This window comes from Pinus tabuliformis, chromosome 2_2 (genome assembly GCF_031772625.1).
Source record: "Pinus tabuliformis cultivar Carrire ecotype Pingquan chromosome 2_2, CPIR1, whole genome shotgun sequence".
Classification (NCBI taxonomy): Eukaryota; Viridiplantae; Streptophyta; class Pinopsida; order Pinales; family Pinaceae; genus Pinus; species Pinus tabuliformis.
The window spans coordinates 889,108,153-889,129,762 of record NC_142300.1 but is presented as its reverse complement, the minus strand read 5'-3'; positions in this window follow the sequence as shown (position 1 = coordinate 889,129,762).

The following is a 21,610-nucleotide window of genomic DNA, read 5'->3' as shown; positions in this document are numbered from 1 at the left end:
AGCAACACCTGAAACACAAAAACATAAAAGAAATCATAAAAGAAACAACACTTTATTAAGTTACAACAACTATGATGTTATTTCCTAAGGCAAGGAAAAAATGATCTCTTTGAAAAATGTTTTAGCAGCAGTGACATGACATGAATCTTTAAATGGAAAACAATTGTTCATTTCTTTTGTTATGAATCTTTTGGGTAATGAATTGGATGAAATTCCCTTGTTTAATTAAAATTTATTTCAAGAATCTCTCGTCCATACATTGACCTTCTTTATTCTACTAGGACCTGTAAAAAACGAGTGTCTACCTGCAATAAAACATTAAATCATGGAGAAAGAGAGGTTATCAGGCTCCCCTAATCCAAGAATTATGCAAAAAAATAAAAAGTAGCTACTTTGTATAACAAATCCATGGAGAAAATAACAAAGTAAAATTTATTTGTTACTTGCGGGAGAGCAGTGGCCAATCAGGCTAACCTGCAGTGTTTTAATCATAACTTCTTTTTTTTGTCCAAATTGAGTGATTCCAAAGCTAGATGAGAGCTAATTCAAAGGTATGTCTCCAATAGAAATAGGTTTTAAAAATTCAATGATATGATATGTCAATTTTACTCAGAACAACCTGCATAACAGAGTCATTTTCGATTACCCCACTCAGAACAACAGTGGATATTTTAAGCATATATTTTTCGTTTGATGTCAGATTCGAATGATTAAAACTGGAAATGAAAGTATATTGATTTATTTATCTCCGATAGAAACATGTTTTGAAGAAAAGAATGATTGATCGGTCAAATACTCTAAGAAACAGTCGGAAAAATAGAGTTTAAAGAGTGCTACTTTATGATAGTCAGTCATTATTTTTGTCATAACTTACTCATACGATATCAAAAAAGAGTGATTCAAATTGCCTTGTAAATTATATTTATAGGGGAATATACCATAGAAACAGGTTTTCAAAATATGGTCATTTAGGCCTTCAAAAACGGACTATCCCAACTCTATTCCTGAGATGCCTGCTAGACACCTTGTCAATGTTTTGGTTCTAACTTTTTTGTTTCAAATCCAAATTGAGTGATTCATATTGGGTTGGAAAGTAAACATCAAGGGATACTTAGCATAGAAACAAGTTTAAAAATATTCCCTTTTGGTCCCTCAAAACATGACTTTCCCAGCTGTATTTTCAGAAATTTCATCAAACCCACAAGCCAAAAAATATGATATTCAATAATTTTTTCCAAATTGGTGATAAAAATGAATATGAGTGTTTGTATAGCTGCTATTTCTATTATAATTCATCTGCATACACAAATGAATTAAAACATTTATCACCTATATTGATTTCCACGACGTGTTGCAAAAAAAATAACTATTTTTACATAAAAACAAAATGTACTTATTTATGTCCTTATTTATTTTATTTTTTACACTAACCTATTCTGATTTGAAAAATAAATATGATTACGTATAAGAGTACTTCCATTGGAACCATTTTCAAAATAAGGCTTCAAATATGTACATACCTAAATTTGAAAAATGCATGTTAATAAATATTAGGGCATGAGAAGTCAACTTCCCTTGAAAAAATGGTGTCCAAAATTGTTGAAGTATGGAGTGATGCTGCAAACAAATGATGGAGTGAAACCAATATTCAATATATCCTTTACTTTCTTGATTTCTCATAGCCATCATATCATGAAGTTCTTGAGCTTTTAAAATGACTTGTTGATGCATACTAGAAGAAACCTCATTTTCTTCCATAACTTCTACAATTTTTGAATTTGAAACATTCTGAATCTCATTGTAAGTTCTCTCCAATGGTGCATATGAGATAGAATGGGTGGAAAGGGGAGGGTAAATTTTGCATTTCAACATTGTAAACATGTTGTACTGATTTATTATGGTGAGGGTGTGGAATGAGTTGAGTAGGAAATTGTGTACAGAATTGAGCATTTTGATGATGTAGTTGATTGGGTTGAGTGGATGATTTTGATAGGCAAGCAAGATGTTGTGGAAGAGTTGATGAAGAACATGGATAATGTGTTTGTGTTACAAGATGAGGGAAAGTAGTCATACAATCATAAGATGAACCATGCCAAATTTGTAGACAAGATTGGTGGTGGTTATATTGAGATTGACATGGTTGCCCTAACACATTAGTATTCCATAATGGATTATGCAAGTACGAGAAGGGAGAAGAAGTGTTTTGAACCATACCTGTAGGCCATGATTTCCATGATTTTGACCTTGTTGTAGCTTCCTCATCTCTTTGATATGGCACTTCCATCCTAGATAAGGAAGAACAACTATCTATGGGATGCTCCTTTCGGTAATGAGGGTAAAACACTTCATCAAATTCTTGATTTTTCTGAACCTACAAAATATCCAATTATGAATTTAGAGAGCTAATAAAATCAATTTTCAAATTTTCAAATAAATCATTGATTTCAGCTCTTATGTCTCTTGTTCTTGTAGCAAATTTAGAAAAGAAAGAACAAACGTCTCTAGAATTCTTACCAGCCTTGGAGGTTCCTCTTGAATACCTTATGCACAATTCAAAAACATCATCATATTGGAAAACATCACCTTTTCCTATCAGATTTAAGAGTTCTAAAAATTCATCTTTGATTCCTTTAAGAAGGAGTGTTTTTAAGATCTATTTTTCCAATACTTATGCTTTGATTTTTGAAGGTTATATTGAAATTTCTCTACATAGTCCTCCAAGCTTTCATCCTCCCCTTGTATCATACAGAAAATATCTTCATTGGATTTGCAGTAGTCTTGGTACTTCTTCAAGAATATTTTCTTCGTGTCCTCCCATGTTTAGATGCAGTTCCCACCTAGGCTCATGAACCATCGAAGAGTTGTTCCTTTTAGAGTACGAAGAAACACTTTCAACCTTTGATTGTTAGTACAATAATCATATCCTCTACAAAGTATTTCGAACTCAAATAAGAATGTATCTGGATCTTCATTTGTCAAACCATGAAAATTTCGTAGAGAAGATGGGGGAATTATGTGCATTTGTGTCACTCCCCCTAGATCTTTGATAGGAAATTCAAAAGTTGCAATGTCAGCCATTTCTTAACATAATAGAAGATGTTCTTCATGTGTTTCTTTGAGGCTCCTCCTTCAAATTTTCATGTCAATTGGTTAGTGAAATGGGTGGTGCTTACATCACCACTTAAGTGAAATCATGAGATTTGTTTTTCAAAATTTCTATTTTTTTTAGTCATTCACACAGAAATTCAAACATTTATTTCTACCCTAAGTTCTTTAACAATCCTGTTGGAAAGCGGGTGAGGAAGCAGGGTTTTTACATGCTCTGTACGCAGGTTCTTACCTTCCATTTTTAATGCCCAACTCTTTCCTAATAGGCACCCATTAGATGCACACTACTCTTTAGAAATGGCTACACTCTCCTCGGCAACAGTGCCAAAATGGTGGGTGACAAAATGTGTCTTTTTAACTCCTAATTATCTTCACATTAGTTATCAATCAGTGCAAGATTTTCTATTTCAAGAGTGTACACAGTTTGTGGTGGCTATTTACTCAAGAGTAATGTTTCTAAATTGCAGTACAGTGCTCTCACATACAAGACTAAATGGATGCAACAAATAAATTCTAATTGCAATTAAAAAAAAGTCCAATCCTTTAAGGAACTCAAATCCTGCAGTAATCTAAGTAACAACAATGCCATTTATATAACAGTGCTATTAGTTAAGAGTGCAGTAATAATAACGCTTCCCTTAGAAACTGATAGAAATTAAATCATGTTCATTCGAATGTAAAATAACGATGGCATCAATTTGAGAGTTCTTAACAACAATAGTTATAGCTCATTACATTTGATTACACCGAGCAAGAGATGTATTAATGAAACTCAATCTGAAATGAAAGGAAACTAATCAAGAAACAATTTTGTAAATTAAATATAAAACAGAGTTATTCTATCATGCAAATAACCAATGAATAGCAAAGTGATAAAATAACAGAAGGCAGTAATATGATCACACTAGCACACTTGCGATAATTGAAATCATATAATACAGATGAAGCAGTGAGTTCCACTGGAAGTCGGGCCCTAACTGCCAGCGTACACCGCTTAGTTACTTCAGAGAATGGAGAGGAAAAACAACTCTGTTATATATTAATCATTGCAAAATCATTACAGCAAGTTCGTGCTCTACTTCAACAATGAGAGTCGATGATCAAAGTTACAAATTCAATAGTAATTCCCTCATCTCTCTTCTCCTTCAAATTGGTTAGTAAAATAACGATGGTGTCAATCTGAGAGTTCTTAATAGCAATAGTTATAGCTCATTATAGTTGATTACACCGAGCAAGAGATGTATCAATGAAACTCAATCTGAAATGAAAGGAAACTAATCAAGAAAGAATTCTGTAAATTAAATATAAAAAAGAGTTATTCTATCATGCAAAGAACCAATGAATAGCAAAGCAATAAAATAACAAAAGACAGTAATATGGTCACACTAGCACACTTGCGATAATTGAAATCATATAATAGAGATGAAACAGTGAGTTCCACCAGAAGCTGGGCCCTAGCTGCCAGCGTACACTGCTTATTTACTTCTAAGAATGGAGAGGAACAACAACTCTTTTATTTATTAATCATCAAACTGTAAAATCATTACAACGTATTTGTGCTTCACAGCAAAAGTCTATAATTGAGAATTACAATGGTAATATAACAGTCCCCCTTTCCTCCTATCCTATCCTATCCTATCTCTAATAATCCCTATCTTAATCTCTCATAATCTATCCCATAATCTCCCCTCCTTTGATCTCTGTTATGATTTAAATACACAGAGAGAAAAGAGAAGTTACAACCGTGATGATTACAATATGATTCCTATTACAAAATTGGATTGTTCTCAACAAATTGATAAACAAGATCATATCTGAAATATCTCCCCATCAGCATTCAACAGGAATAGGTCGAATTTGGTGTTGCAGCTGAGATAATTTGGAAAATGGCTACAACAATGAATCTGAGAAAAATGTCTTCAGAGAACCTTCTGTTTCTCTTAGTACGGACTGAATTTGGGAAAACAACTCAATACAAAAATAATTTGGTCCGTTCTGAACAAAACCCATGTTTCAGATTTTCCAGATTCTTCTCCATTTTCCCGAACCGTTCAATACAAAACTGTCACTTCTTATTCTAGCGAATTTCTGAGTTGGCACATTTAATGATGAGATGGAGATCAAATCTGCAATATGGAAAATATCTTGGAGGCTAAAATGGTGAGTGATGTTACAACCAATTTATTAATAAACCATCATTGATAAAATCATGCATAATCATCAATTTATTAAAAATAAAGGAGAAGAAATAATATTTATCCATAAGAGCATAAATAATTATAAGATGGAATTATATGATAAACCATGATAAATGACATGATAAAGAAGAGTATAAATGGATGAAATAGGTGTTAAAAAGTGATAATATTAATGGTATATTAACGGCTCAACACCAAGTTGGATAGTAAAACTGAAAAGTGCATCTTTATTGGGTATAAGGATGGTTTAAAGGGTTATAAGCTTTGGAACCCAGTGATAAGGAATTTTATGTACATCCGAGATGTCGTGTTCACAGAGGTGAAATATGTTATTAAACATGAAGTCCAACTAAATGAACTTGAGAAGATAGAGTTTGAGCTAAAGGAGGAAGAATCAGACTCTACAACAGAGGAGGAATCAAAAGATGAAGAGCCACAAACTCCGGGTGTGAGAAGATCAGTTCGAGAAAAAAGGCAACTAGAAAGGTATAGTCCATCTGATTTCTGTTCAAATTTTGCTCTATCTATTATTGATGATGATCCCAAAACTGTGAAGGAAGTAGTAGATTCAGAGGATGGAAAACTATGGAAAGAGGCCATGGTTGATGACATGACATCTTTGCATAAAAATGAGGCTTGGGATCTGGTGGAGTTGTCGGCTGGAAGGAAACCCATTGGTAGCAAATGGGTGTTCAAGAAGAAGACAAATGCAGAAGAAAAGGTGGAGAAATACAAAGCTCGATTGGTAGCAAAAGGTTATTCCCAGGTGCTAGGAATTGATATTGGTGATATTTTTTCTCCTGTTTCCAAGGTAACTTCTATTAGATTACTTTTATCTGTTGTTGTTGCTGTTGATTTTGAGGTAGAATAGATGGATGTGAAGACAACATTTCTCCACGAGGATCTAGAAGAGGAGATCTACATGAAGCAACCTGAAGGCTTTGCGGTGAAGGGTAAGAAAGAACTGGAATGCAAGTTAAAGAAGTCTTTGTATGGGTTAAAACAGTCACCAAGGATGTGGTATCAGAAATTTGATACATTTATACGGGGACTTGGCTTCACTAGAAGCAAAGCAGATCACTGTGTGTATTTTAAATTAATTGGTGATCGTGTTATTTATCTGCTCTTGTATGTGGATGATATGTTGCTAGTTGGAAATGACAAAGAAATTATCCAGGATTTGAAGACCCATTTGTCCTCCAAATTCGACATGAAAGATCTTGGTGCTGCAAACTATATTTTGGGCATGGAAATTAAAAGAGATTGGAAAAAGAGGAAGCTCTGGTTAGACCAGAGGAAGTATGTTGAGACAATATTGCAGAGGTTTAATATTCAAGAGAGTAAACTGGTGAAGGTTCCTATTCTTGTAGGTGTAAATTTATCTGCTGAACAGTGTCCTAAGACACAAGAAGAGGAAGAGGACATGTCCCGTGTTCCATATGCAAGTGCAGTTAGTAGCCTGATGTATGTGATGGTCTGTACTAGACAACACATTACACATGTAGTGGGAGTATTGAGCAGGTTTATGTCAAAATCAGGGAAGGAGCACTGGACAACAATGAAGCGGGTTTTCAGGTATTTGCGTGGCACTAGTGATTATGGTTTGTGCTACCAAGGAAGACCACGATTGGACAAACTGTTGGATATTCGTGGTTTTGTTGATGCAGACTGGGCTGGAGATCTAGATCAAAGAAGATCTACAAGTGGGTATGTGTTTAACCTATTTGGAGGTGTAGTCAGTTGGATGAGTAAGAAACAATCTGTAGTAGCACTATCAACTACAGAGGCAGAATACATGGCACCCACTCATGCAAGCAACGAAGCAATTTAGTTGTAGAGATTGTGTTCAAGTATGGGGTTAGTACAGGGAGCTATAAGGATAGATTGTGACAGCCAAAGTGCAATTTTCTTGGAAAAGAACCCTACATATTATTCAAAGACAAAGCACATTAATGTTCAGTATCACTTTGTGAGGGATATGATAGAAGACAAAAAGGTTTTGTTGGTAAAGGTGGACACTTTAAAGAATACTGTAGATGCATTGACAAAATTTGTGAGCTCTGAGAAGTTCTCTTGGTTTAGAGAAAAAATAGGCATTGCAAGGCTGGATAAATGACTACGCTTTCTTGTGGCCCCCTGTGGAAAGAAAACAACAAGTGGGAGAATATTGGGTTGTGTTATATTATTTCCATGACTAGCCCACGTAGTTAATCAAGGGGTTAGAAGGGGGACAGAGGCCCCCCTTCATTGCGCCGATTGCGTAGATGGCGGAGTCACAAGGGGTTTGAGGGGTGCAAGTAACCCCACCCTATGGGGTCCAGGGCAGTGCCTCAGAAAATTTTGGTTTTGGACGCTATATTAGGTTGGGTGAACCTACTTATGGTTTTGTGCATGTTTTTCACACATGGTTTTGGATGCGATGGTTTTCAGTCCATGGTTTTGGATGCGATGGTTTTCGGTCCATGGTATTGGATGCTTCGACATGTATAAATATGTATTGTAACATTGAAAGGAAGATAATGAAAAATCAAGCTGGTAGTCTCGATTTTGGGATCCAGGGGAAAATATCTGTGTATATGTGTTTTATGTGTTATGCTCTCGCATTGTTTATTTTCTGTGTTTTAGAATTCGTATGCAGGTAATTTCTGTATCGGGTTAAAACCTGTAATGAAGCCTCAATTCTAGTGATGAGTGGAGGGAGTTGCTCATAATTCTATATCTACATCTGAATATGTGCTTTTTCAAGCTTAGCATGTGGCTTCATCTTCTTATGCAAGCAAAGCGGGGCTCCCTTGTACCTCATTGTCCATTCTTGCATGTACGCAATAGTAGTGTGAATGTCTTTAAGTGTTTGGGTTGTTTACGCACACTACTGCTGAAAGCCATATAAATGAACAACTGCTTTGTTCACAGTGACAAATATTCTATACATTGTCCACATGGTGGCCTCTAAAGATAATATCTCCACAACTATTTCTTTCTTCATCTCTTTCATGGCGGATCCTGCGGACTGCTCTATTGTCTGCCTAGCCTCTTGCAAGTCCTTTGCCATTCGATCATTCTCAACTATCAAGAACTTGACCGTTGAACTCATGGCTTCAACATAATCCTTAGAAGCCTCGACCATGGCAAGTGGATGTCTTCTAACATCTATTATAATTACCCTTTCTTTTGTGTGTGCATGTGATGTATGATCATCTGAGAGTTGCTTTATTTATGAATGTACAATCCTTTGTTGTGTCTCATCAAATGGTAGATTGTACACATTTGTCTCCATATCATCTTCAAGGAGAACATATTCTCCTTGCTCGCTCAAGACTGATTGTGGTTCTGGAGGTGGTGGAGATTGTGCCATGACCTCAGATTCTCTCGTCATGAGATCGATGTCTTGGTCCTCTAGCTCCAGTTCTGTATCCATGTTTGTTACCTCAACCAACTACTCAGTCTGCTAAGCAAGTTCTTGAACCTGCACCTACTCACCCTGTTCATCATCTTTTGGTTGCTCTACTGCTTCAACCTGTATCTGCACAGTTTTCTCTATCAGTGCACCTTGTCCTTCTTCATGATCTTGTCTATGCTTTTCTTCACTCTCTCTCCTCCTGAGTTCTTGTTCTTCTTTCATCTTCTTCTCCGTCTCTTGCAATCTCCTTTCTGTCTCTTCCAATATTTTCTTCTCCCTCTTTCTCTATGCTACTATCCTATCGCATTATCACCTCTTTGAATTTATGTCCAAAGATAATCCCTCAATAAGTGGATGTTCTTTAAACTTGTAGCTTTTCTCAACCTCTGTGCTATCGACAATATTCTTGTTCCCTTTGTCTTGTGTTGGTTTGCTGCTCACTATGACTGTTGTTGTTGCTTCCTGTGGCGCTGTTTCGTGTAGTGTTTTTTTCCATTCTACATCCATGCTAATCATTTCGTTGAGCCTAGAGCAGTTATAGAAATACCTCCAAGGATCTTCCTATGGCCAATGATGGCCAATGACATGCCCCGTGGACCCATGGGAAGTACACCTTCACATAGTAGTTCTTGCATATACAATGCATATCATACAAATTGAAACTCTTGGTGCCAAAACCAAACTTCTTTAAGTCCTCAATCTTAACATATGCATATTTCAAGGTACGGATCTCGTACAACCCAATTTGCAAAGGAAGAGTGGACCATGGTGCATTCTTCCTCCTGTGCAGTCCTGCTAACAACCCTTTGGAGATGTGGTATACAAGTTCTTACATAACCAACTTGTCCATGGAAAACCTCGGTAGCTCATGCGAAGGCTTCTCCACACCAAACCTCTTGATGAAGGTGCCACCTGGTGAGGCATACCAATCTGCAATGTTGAGAAATGCCTGTGTCACTTCCTAGGACATGCAAGGTGGATCCTATTCAAATATCATGGGTGATGAAGTGGTCAGACAACCTCGTCATGAATCCTCGATAGCTACACTCATAGAGGAACTTGCAATAAAAATTCACAGCTTCTTCTGATGGTTTCCATGTCAAACCCATGCTAGGGAACTTCTGTTGGGCATAGATTACATCAACGAGGTACGTGGAATTATAGAATCTTGCTTGTCCATCCTTACGCATATTCTAGATATTTGACACATGGACCTTTAGTTGAAGAGCCAACATGTTCGATTAGTTGAAGGGCCTTCCTTCATTTTCCAATTGATCCAACCTATCAACCCAACTCTGTGGGATGGTCTCTATGCTCTCTTGGCCATACAAGTGACATGCAAATATGACCAGGAGTTGGTAATCCTTCATGAGTGTCTTCGTCTTGTAGACCTGGTTGGGTGATGTCCTTAACTTCGATGGCTCTTTTACCCAACGCTTCAAGATTTCTCTTGAGTTCACATTGTTGTTGGGAGTGAAGAGTAGTGCATCCATGTATTTCAACAGCTGTAGAAAGTGATACATCTGATGGTAGTTTTCCTTCCTGAAGGTGGAAATATGTGTTCCATTGGTGCTTCTCAATGTCATCATCTTGAGATCAATATGTGAGACAACCTAGTAAATGACATCTGCACACGGGAAGGCGAGGTATCTGCATGCAACCTTGTATAAGCCTGACTTATGAATGTTGACATAGACTTGATGGTATTTCGGATCTTCCTTGAAAGTGCCTACAAATATGTCCTTTATTTCTTGCCATGTGATCTTCATGTCCTTCTCTACGAATAGTTGCACGTCTGCATAGACAGGAAAGTTTATTGGCACCTCTTCAACCGCATCTCCAGTTCTTCTCTCTACAGTGTCCTTTGTTTCAAATCTCTTGGAAACCATGATGCTTGTACTATTGAGAGACTGCTCAACTACTGATGTACCGGGAGACAGATCAGACACTTACGACAAGCAAATGTCAGTATAAAAACACAATGCACTTTGCAGATTGATCATGCAACACATCGAATGACTGCTGGGAAAGATTGCATAGTAGTGACTCTCAGAGGCTGGGGATTGTCAGCTAGAACTGCGCATTGCATAGTCCCAGCTACCATTGAGCTTGTTGTTGACTAGAACTGCGTAGAGCACAGTCTAGCTGGGATGTCTACTGACTGGAATTGCGCAATGCGTGGTTCATTTTGGCTTGACTACTGGCTGGGATTATGTATTGTGTAATCCCTATGGGAAAGACTGGCCATTGACTCCTAGAACATCACAAAGCACTATTGGAGTCCAGTGACAGGTATCATCTGCGTATTTCCTAGGGCCAATGTAGAGCCTCGACTTCATGAATGCGTAGAGCATGCTGGTAAAAGCAAGATTTGAGCCAAGTCAACCCTGATCTGCCCAAGGGTGACTTAAAAATGAGTAGATTCAAAATAGAAAGTAAAGGATGGTGTAGAAAAGAGTGAATGACCATTCATGCAAACAAAACCAATGTAGGAATCAGTGAAACCGATGGACAACGAAGCTGGTGGAGAGGGTCGCTGAAATGGTGACTGTTAATGCAAAAACAATGTTATGCATGCAACACTTAAGAAAGACAATGCAAAACTCGAAACAACACTTCTACAACTTAAATCAAACCAAAACACCAACGACCATTCAATAACATAGGAAAAACAACACTCACACAAGCTAAGTAAATAAAAGTGACAGAAAAAGCACCAAAAGACTTGAAAAGCAAAACTTAACCAGAAACGTTGTGCCGACTGTGCCGAAGGTTCCCAGATGCCTCGAGAATGTTAGAGCTCTAAGATCAAGTGTTTAGAATGAGATCTGGGTCATTTTTTAAATAGATCTAGAAGATTTAGGGTTTATGATGCACATGCCACAAATCTAGGAAAAAGCGACACTTGGTGGGAAGTTTCTAAAATCGACTTTGCATGTAACTCCTAGTGCTAAAAATAGATCCCTATTTTTTAGGGATGCTTTTTTCCTTTTCTTTTTCACTTTTTCGGGAGAGGCTTCCATGCATGCATGGGAATATTGCGTTGTTCTGGAGGGAACTGGGCAACTTGCTGGCACATGCATCGGACAACAAACTGAGGAATGCTTCTGCGCAATTCCTAGGCTGAGTGGCTCTGGCTGCCTCTGCACAATTTCCCAGCTGAAGATAAGCTGCCACCTGGGTCAGTGCATTTCCTGAGCCGAAGCCCAGTGCCCGCATGTTCTGCATAATTTTCCTAAGTAAGGCTGTTGGACTGCTCTGCGCATTTCTGGAGAGAAGTGTTGGTTGCCAGGATGCTGCGTGTATTTCTGGAGAGCAGTGCTGACTGTCAGCTTCTCTATACAATTCTTGAGAGCAAGGATGGTTTCCCTCTAGGATTGCATAGTTTTAAAGACATCGCAAGAACCAGATATGAACCAAGTCACGGGGTTAGCTTGTGGGTGGTCGGCAAAAACAAGTTATCGAATACAAGCTGCAAAGTGAAAGATTACTTCAAATAAAACACAAGTACATGAGTAGTGCAAGACATGCTGCTAAGATGCAGAGGAGGGAGGCTCCACAATGAAGTGAAGGAAATATTTTGGAGGGTGGTTGTAGCCGTTACAACAGATCCCAAAATGTACCCACACATGTTCAAAGAAGAGCTCGGCAGTGGCTTCTGCTATGATACTCTTCTTATAAGCTGCCATAATGACCATATTAGAAAATCTATCAATGATCACAAACACATAGTCATTACCATGCTTATTAGGAGGAATGCCAAACATATAGTCCATCGAGATGAATTCCTAAAGCAAGTTAGGAGTAGGAATAGGGGTGATCATCGAAAAAGGAACAAAGAGGTGTAATTGCACAATAATAACAATAGTGGGCTTCTATGGGACACAATAGTAACAATATGGGCACTACATGGGTACATCAATATAATAAGTGGGTTGTACTAATAACAAGAAGGGGTTACACTAGTAGTATGGGGGCCTAACATGCCCCTCTCCTTCAAAAAGTGTTGTCCTCAATGCTTGAGTAGTTCTTGATGCTTCTGTATAAAATTCTTGTCCTCCCATGTGGAATCTTTAGCGGGTAAGTTCTTCCACTGGATGAGATACTGTAAAATTGATCAATTTTGTAGCTGTTGGGTTCTTGTTTCTATGAATGGTCCAGGTTCCAATATGATTTTTCCTTCCTCTTCAATTTCTAGCAATATTGTTTGAATTGGGATATTTTGCAACTTTTGAATAAGTGGCCATACTTCTTCGTCCTTCTTCCATTCATCCCTTGCTTCGTTTATCCAATTTGGTTGGATAATAGAAATAACACAAAACAATGCTTCCACATCCTCATCCTTGAAGATTCTTCCCATTCGATAAGGTCGCCATTTAGGGGTGATCATCGAAATTCAGACTTTCATACATAAATAATTCGAAAGGAAAATATTGCTTAATACATAAGTAAAAAGGATTACGAGATAAAATTACCATTTATAATACGTCCTACTCATGTGTTTCAACAATATTGATCTATCTTCAATCCATTCAACATCATCTAAGTGTACAAATGTGCAATTTTAGTAGAAGATGCTAAGTCAGATAAAAATAAATCTTGTTCCATAATTTTCACTAGAACTTCCTCAAAGGCACAGAAGTGCATGTTTTGAAGAGAGTTTCTCATAAAATTCTGGACCCCTCTCTAAATGCATGAGAGGGGTTTAAATACTAAAACTATAAGGCTAAAAATAGATAATTACAAAAATAGTCGAGGAGGTTTAAATGACCTGCCTCAATTTATGCAAAAATAAAATCAAAATTAAAGTAAACAGGGTGACTAACTATGTTTCATTCGATCCTTCAGATCACAGATATCTACCATAGGCTTCAGCGGTGTAGGCCGGCTGACTTCATATTTCAACTATCCATCGAATATGGCATCAGTCAGCGCTGGCGCCATTTTCTCGGCAGAGGTGGTTAGGCATCGCAGGGTCATCCATTAGCTGTGAGGCTTGACCAAATGTTGCCAATATGCCTCCCAGTCTAGCCTGTCATTTTCCTTATCATTTTCAATTTGTATTCCGCTACCTGTTTCCATTGTTGTTTGAGTTGTTTTGCATCTGGAAGGAACTCTGGAATGGAATATTCTACTAGATTGGCACCATGCAAATTCTCATTTATATTTTCTATGATAATGTTTGTTGTTGCCACCGCGTTTGATGTTGCCTTTTCTTCTTCTTTTAGCCAAGAATCCCAGCTTGCAAACATAATTCCTTATGTGATTCTTCTAGCTTGGGTAGGTCAGTCTTTCTTCCCTCCTCTATATTTTGCCAGGCAATGTGATCAGTGACCCTTTTAAAGGTCTCATCATATTCAAGTCGCATTTCTACGACTTCACTTGTCAGTTTATCACTTGTTTCGCAATAAGATTTCCAGTGTGAAATCTTCTGGCATAGCAATTCTTCTTGATGTATCAACTGAGAATTAAGTTTGAGTGCTTCGATGATAAACTAATTGATTTTTGTATCGTCTTTATGAAGATTAGATATCGCCTACACCTGTGCTTCCTTCTTGGCTAAGTTACTATGATGTTCTATTTGCATTTTTTCAAATTCTTGTTGAAGCTTGGCCAACTGTATCTCTACCTGTTGGTCAGATTTGACTAGCTGTAACTGTTGCTCAAGCGACGTTATTTTATTTTCCTTTTCTCTAAGCAACATTTAGACTTCTATTGCTTTATCTATGTTCGTTGTAGCATAAGTGCCTGCAAACTGCGAGAGTCTAGTTAAGTTGGCAAATGGATCAACAAGCGAGTCCTTCCATAGAACATCCATTAGTTCGTTTTCAGGGGTAGTAAAAACTATAGAGTTCAATTTTATTTTCATTCTTTGCCTTTTTACCACGGCCTTATGCTATGGGCTATAGAATACATCCAGATTGGGTATTTCTTCAATCTTCAGAATTATCTTGGAAGTGGGAGTAACAGGGTTATGCTCTTCTTCTGGCTCATTTGCAGTTTCTTCCACTGTAATTTCCAGAGCTATCTTGTGTTGTAGCGTTTTTAGCTCTAGCACTTGTTCCTCTATATGGATAATTTTATTAAAATTATCCCACTCCTCCTCTAATTCAATTAACATGGGTTTTATTGGTTGCACAGAGATAGTAGGGATTTCAACCTGCTTGCTAGCTGAAGCTTGTTCAGCGTTCTGTTGTGTAGATTGGGTCGTATCCTCGATGCTTCTACTTTTGCCATTCTATGATGAATGTCATGATTCCCCAATAGATTTTTTTTGAGACTCTACTCCTGAATCAGATTTGGAGTTTTCTTTGGAGTCACCTTCTATAGTCACAGTGAGAGTAGGCTACCTTATTGGTTCAATTAACAATTGATCCAATGGGACTGTTGCCATCCTTCTTTCTTTGTAACTGTAAAAATTTTCTAGATCTTCATGGTCAAAAAGTAGTTGGACCATATGTTTCACCTCTGAAAAGGTGCTTTTCTACAAAAATATATCATCAAAAGCATCCTCCTCATTGGTGGATACTTTTATTTTCACCATGGTGGTGAAATTCTTGATTGTGCTAAACGGTTCATACTTCCATCCAAGGAATTTGGGTAATTGCAGAGATAGCATGTTCTCTAATTCTTTGAATGCATGTCCTAGGTCGTGTAGTGAAAATGCTCCGCACTGTATAGGGAATGTAGGCCAAATGGCCTTCTTTGACTCTTTCAATGTATGGCTCATTCCTCCCTCACTAGCTATCTGGTAGGCTATCTCCCTAGCCATCAATTTATCTGGAACATAGTATGGGAGGATGTGGGGGGGGGGGGGGGGGGGTGATGCTGCCAAAAACTCTGATGTATATAAATGTCTCCTCCCTGAACCATCTGGCCACTGGGAGGATGTCAACTTCAACTTCTTGGGAAAATCTGGGGGTGTCTCGATTATACAACTGCTTGTAGATAGGGAGCATAACTCTGTGGCAAATCTTGAAAAAATGTGGTTGAAAATTGGATTCCCACATGACCTTATGGTACACGTGAATGGGAAGTGGATTCTGAATAGTCCATTTCCATCCCATGATGGGGAACTTTGAACTAAAACAAATAGCATCCATAACATAGGTGCTCATAAAAAATGGAGGGTAAACCCTCGAAGCAATGCTTCTTCTCCTTCTATACTTGATAATATTTTTTGCTAAATTATCTGACAAGATTTGGGCCCAATTCATGATAGTTGCGTTAACTATTGCTTCAATTAACGACAACCAATCCGGGGAGAACATGGTACTATCAGGTCTACCAAACAGTCGACATAACATAGCCGTAGTAAAACTATAAGGGGGACAAATAGATGCAATAGTGTACATACCATTTTTGTCTTTGTTGATCTTCTCTTCATTATTCGACTAGGCACAGGTGCAATCCGCTGGGTCGTTGTTCTCTTTAACAAACTTTTCCATGAATTGCCTATTGTAGATGACCTGTGGCTCTGGTATGTGGTACATAAGCCTTAAATTGTCTAGGGTAAAAGATCCAATGACCCCTTGGCTTCTCGTCCTGAATTATCTGTCTAAAATATCTGCTTCATCGATAACCCATTTTACCATATTGGTATAAGGGATTATCTTCGGTTGAGTAGCTATGCAGTGCAAGAACGGGCATGCAATCTCTAGCATGGAAGCATCTAAGGAATCTTGGCCGTCAACTGTAACATCTGTTTCCATAATCCTTGGTTGTTCCTCTTGCAGTATGTTGTACATGGTCTCCCATGTAGAGGTTCCTCCCCCTCTGTTGCATGTGGTGTCTATGAACAGGGGAGTCGTCTCTGTCTTCTCAGAGGCTACAGCCTTGCCTTTCTTCCCCATTGTTCTTAACGCTTTGCTTTGCGGGTTTTTCCTGAAATGAAGAAAAAAAGATATCGAACACTCAAAGATGAATGTAAGAATGAAATAATGCAGATAGGTTTTAAAGGTGGTAAAAGAAGCATTATTTGAATGCACGTAACAAGATATCGTATAAAGCTAAATGGATTTTCACACATAAATGTAGTTATTTCCCACTAATGCTGACTAATTATTCGTTATCCCTTAACTTTATTGCTCATAAATGTTTGCATCGAAAAACCGGATGAAAGCTCCTGGGGTGGCGAGCCATTATTCTGCGATGATAGCGATTGTGCGATTTGCGAAGCAACATCGCAGATCGCAATATCACAAGATGTGCCTTTTAGCATTCTTACCTCCTGTTGTGTGTCGGGGAGATGTGATATGCAAGTTGTCCATTAGCTGTTTCACATATGGTTAATTACTAAGCTCATCCTACGTGATAGACTTGACGGACTCGAAATATTTTCTTTTAGTATTTTACGGTGTGGGTCTGGGCGCGAATCGCATATCATAATATCTTCTTATGGTAAGTGCAAACCTTGCTATATCATTTTTTAAGAGAGAACTCTTAATGGGTCATGTTATGTGATGCAAGATTTAAGCCTAAAAATTTTAAGGACTTCTGTTTTCATCGGATTTTATGATAATTTAGACCATTGAGGCCTTATTTTAAATGCTTTGCTTGATTTTTTGGAGGTTTTTTAGAAAGGTCCTTTAGTGGGTTTTTAGACATGCTATATATGAAAAGGTAAGTCTTTAGTAGATCCCAAAAAGGTTTTGATTGTTATTTTGCTTTATTCAAAAAACAAAAGAAATGACTAAATGCTAAGTTTTGTTTTTTAAATGAAAAATTTTAAAGGGTCCCCATTTAGTCAATATAACATTAACTGCTATTATTGGTGATTCACTTGGAAGAACAAGTTATCTCTCAGAGTTTTTTCAATTTTCTAAAACTTCCAAAATAAAGATAGTTTTGAAAATAAAACAAATTATATGGAATATAAGGTAAGAATTATTGCCTTCGTAATAAAACAATCATTTTCCTAACTACCATTCTTTTGACTATTCCATTCTTGTAAAAAAGTAACACTGTCTACATCAATCTTTACTTGGTTTTTTAAAGATAAAGCCATGAGTCTCTCCCCAGATTGGTTTTTGGTTTACTCCGTTATCGTAGGTAGAGCCTATGCTGCTAGTAGGCATTCATAGCCCAACAGGGGTACCTTTTAACCAGCAATGACCCAATATTCCACTTAAATCAAAATGCAATTTTAAAGATATGCTCCTAAGTATACTTCTTGCTTTCTTTATTTTCTGGAGTGATTTATTTGTTGCTTCAACTTTTCATCTGTATTTCCTAAAGGACAATGTCTTGGTTTGGTGACCAACATTGAAAATGCCATTCACTTGATTCGTAACTTAACTGAACAAGCTGGCTCGTGATGAGACCCCTTGTCTTTTGATTATTATAATCATAAGCCATTACCCTGTTTTGGTATGCAGTTTTGGTAATGTCAGTTCAGTTATAATCTTATGATCATGGTAAGCCGACTCTTGATGAGACCTCTTATCCCTTAATTTTAGGTATATTTTAGAATTACACTCTAAAAATGAAAACATACTAAGTGGGGAGGATCATTGGCCCCTTAAGAGGTTCTGGACGACAGTTGTAGATATTTTTAGAGATGCCTTTCTGGAGAGAGACTTTGCTTTGTATAGATACTTTTCTAGATTGATATAAAGGAGTAGTTTCTCTTTCAAAGTTAAGTTTCATCAAAATCAGATAATTAAGGAGGAAGACAGTCAATTTAAAAGCAATCAAACTTAACTATACATTTCATATGTGAAGATTATTTTCATAAAAATCTTTACTTATACAAGCGAAAAGTCAAAATTAAAAAGAGACTATCCTTTGTAAAACCATTTTTTTTTTGTAAGCTTGGTAGGAACCTCTCATTTTCGAGTTTTTACATGTCCGTTATTCACCCCATTTCCGGGGAGGGTAGCACAAGAATCGAACCCAAGATCTCCGGTTCGATGAGACTTCATTTCCACGGCCATTGCCACTTGAGCTACCCCATGCAGACCTTTGTAAAACCAAAATTGAATGCTTTTGAATTGGTATTATTATTTATTAAAAAAAAAATTAACTATGGGCAATAATATACAGAGAACGGAAGAGTTCATCTTCTATGGAAAGTATTTCTTTAGGACCTATCCATTAACAAGTAGATATTCTCTCTTACCTAATAAATCTTGTAGCAGAAAAGTTGATGGGCCTAACTGTTCCACAATCTGAAGTGGGCTGAGCAACATTTGTTGGAACTTGGTATCCTTACCTTTCTCTTCATGGGATTTATCCCATTTTAATACTAGGTATCCAAGTTGGAAATATTTTGAGGCTACAAAATTTGAATCAAAGGAGGCTTTGACTAACTGCTGATGATATGCATGTGTGGTCTTGGATTTTTCCCTTTCCTCTTCGAGCTTAAGAATTTGTAATTGTCTAACCTGCATAGATGAGGAAAGGGTTTCTCCAATGAATTGAACTAAGGATAGAGAAAGAATGGCTACGTTTGTTGGTAATATTGCTTCTTTCCCATAGACCAAATTAAAAGGAGAAGTGTCGATGGAGGCTTTCTAAGTTATTTGATCCACCCATAGAGTACACACTAAAGACTTATGCCAGTTATTTTGGCCTTGGTCAACAGTACGTTTAATGATACTGATGAGGTTTTTTTTTGTGGATTCGGCTAGTCCATTTCCTTGCAGATAATAATTTACCAAATATTTAAGCTTAAAACCTCTTTTAAGAGAAAATTCTTTCATGGAATTGCCTAAAAAATAAGATGCATTATCAAACATTAAAGCAGATGGTAAGACAAATCTGGTGATGATAAATTGATCTATAAATTCAATAATATTTTCTGAATTGGCTACCTTTAGTGGGATTGCCTCTACCCATTTGGTGAAATAATCAGTGGCTGTAAGAATGTATCTATGTTGTTTAGAAGAATGAGGAACGATCTCACCTATTACATCCAATCCCCATTGTTCAAATGGTTGGTCGATGTTGACGGGTTGTAATGGTAGCACAGGTTTTCTCTGTCTTCTAGCAACTGTTTGAAAAACCTTACATCTTCTTACATAGTTGTGTGCATCTTTGAATAGAGTTGGCCAATAATAGCCGGCGTGCAGGATTTTATGTGTCGTAGTGTCATCGCCAAAGTGACCACCAGTTGGTCCATCATGAAGTTCTTGCAATACCTTCTCTACCTCAGGTTTCTCAAGACATCCAAGTAAAACATAATCATAATTTTTCTAGAAAGAACATTGTTGACAATCTAATATTTCCTTGACTTTTAATCTCAGGGCTCTTTTCTTTGTGTAATTCAATTGGGCTGGTGCGTATCCATTTTTCAAGTAAAATATGATATCAACATACCTTAATTCTGTGTTGTTGAGGCTTACCTCATAGATTTGTACATCGTCACCTAAATGTTGCAACTCTAGTAGATTTGAAGCGCCGGCCAACATCTTGAAAAAACCTATACCTTTTACAATTTTAGCTGGTTTCATTTCTACGTCATATTCTTGCAGGGCAGTGACCCAATTTGATATTTTTTCTCCTACGTCTCTTTGTATTAAAGATTTCTTACTGTTGAGAAGGGTACTATGACTTTAGTGTGCGCCTTGAGGAGAAAAACACATGAAGAGCCACAAACTCCGGGTGTGAGAAGATCAGTTTGAGAAAAAAGGCAACTAGAAAGGTATAGTCCATCTGATTTCTGTTCAAATTTTTCTCTATCTATTATTGATGATGATCCCAGAACTGTGAAGGAAGTAGTAGATTCAGAGGATGGAAAACTATGGAAAGAGGCCATGGTTGATGAAATGACATCTTTGCATAAAAATGAGGCTTGGGATCTGGTGGAGTTGTCGGCTGGAAGGAAACCCATTGGCAGCAAATGGCTGTTCAAGAAGAAGACAAATGCAGAAGAAAAGGTGGAGAAATACAAAGCTCGATTGGTAGCAAAAGGTTATTCCCAGTTGCTCGGAATTGATATTGGTGATATTTTTTCTCTTGTTTCCAAGGTAACTTCTATTATATTACTTTTATCTATTGTTGTTGCTGTTGATTTTGAGGTAGAATAGATGGATGTGAAGACAACATTTCTCCACGGGGATCTAGAAGAGGAGATCTACATGAAGCAACCTGAAGGCTTTGCGGTGAAGGGTAAGAAAGAACTGGAATGCAAGTTAAAGAAGTCTTTGTATGGGTTAAAACAGTCACCAAGGATGTGGTATCAGAAATTTGATACATTTATACGGGGACTTGGCTTCACTAGAAGCAAAGCAGATCACTGTGTGTATTTTAAATTAATTGGTGATCGTGTTATTTATCTGCTCTTGTATGTGGATGATATGTTGCTGGTTGGAAATGACAAAGAAATTATCCAGGATTTGAAGACCCATTTGTCCTCAAAATTTGACATGAAAGATCTTGGTGCTGCAAACTATATTTTGGGCATGGAAATTAAAAGAGATTGGAAAAAGAGGAAGCTCTGGTTAGACCAGAGGAAGTATGTCGAGACAATATTGCAGAGGTTTAATATTCAAGAGAGTAAACTGGTGAAGGTTCCTATTCTTGTAGGTGTAAATTTATCTGCTGAACAGTGTCCTAAGACACAAGAAGAGGAAGAGGACATGTCCCGTGTTCCATATGCAAGTGCAGTTAGTAGCCTGATGTATGTGATGGTCTGTACTGGACAACACATTACACATGTAGTGGGAGTATTGAGCAGGTTTATGTCAAAACCAGGGAAGGAGCACTGGACAACAGTGAAGCAGGTTTTCAGGTATTTGTGTGGCACTAGTGATTATGGTTTGTGCTACCAAGGAAGACCACGATTGGAAAAACTGTTGGATATTTGTGGTTTTGTTGATGCAGACTGGGCTGGAGATCTAGATCAAAGAAGATCTACAAGTGGGTATGTGTTTAACCTATTTGGAGGTGTAGTCAGTTGGAT